Genomic DNA, 282 nt, shown 5'->3' with positions numbered 1-282 from the left:
GTTCTCCTCGTCATAAGGTTTCCAGCGAGTCATCACTTCCCCGGATCGGACTTGCCACGAGGAAGTAACGGGCGTTAGATGGATCGAGCCAATACATTGGAGACGTGTTAAGTAGTAAAATTGGTGAAAAACTTTCAGCAATCGATCATACCGGCACTAATGCACCAAAACCCATCAGAACTCTGCAGTTAAGCGTGCTTGGGCGAGAGTAGTACTAAGATGGGTGACCTCTTCGGAAGTCCTCGTGTTGATTGCCTTTTTTATTTATTTTTACTTTTTTTT

General features: G+C 44.3%; 1 non-coding gene across 1 annotated transcript; it reads left to right on the top strand.

Moving 5' to 3' along the window:
* Positions 1 to 137: 137 nt before the first annotated feature.
* On the top strand, positions 138 to 256 carry LOC113343181. The gene has a single exon (XR_003357077.1). It is a non-coding gene; the product is annotated as a 5S ribosomal RNA (ribosomal RNA).
* Positions 257 to 282: the final 26 nt, after the last annotated feature.

The sequence above is a fragment of the Papaver somniferum genome, unplaced genomic scaffold (genome assembly GCF_003573695.1).
Source record: "Papaver somniferum cultivar HN1 unplaced genomic scaffold, ASM357369v1 unplaced-scaffold_569, whole genome shotgun sequence".
In the NCBI taxonomy this organism is placed as follows: domain Eukaryota; kingdom Viridiplantae; phylum Streptophyta; class Magnoliopsida; order Ranunculales; family Papaveraceae; genus Papaver; species Papaver somniferum.
Note: the sequence above shows the minus strand (reverse complement) of the source record. Positions and strands in the feature narration are given on the sequence as shown.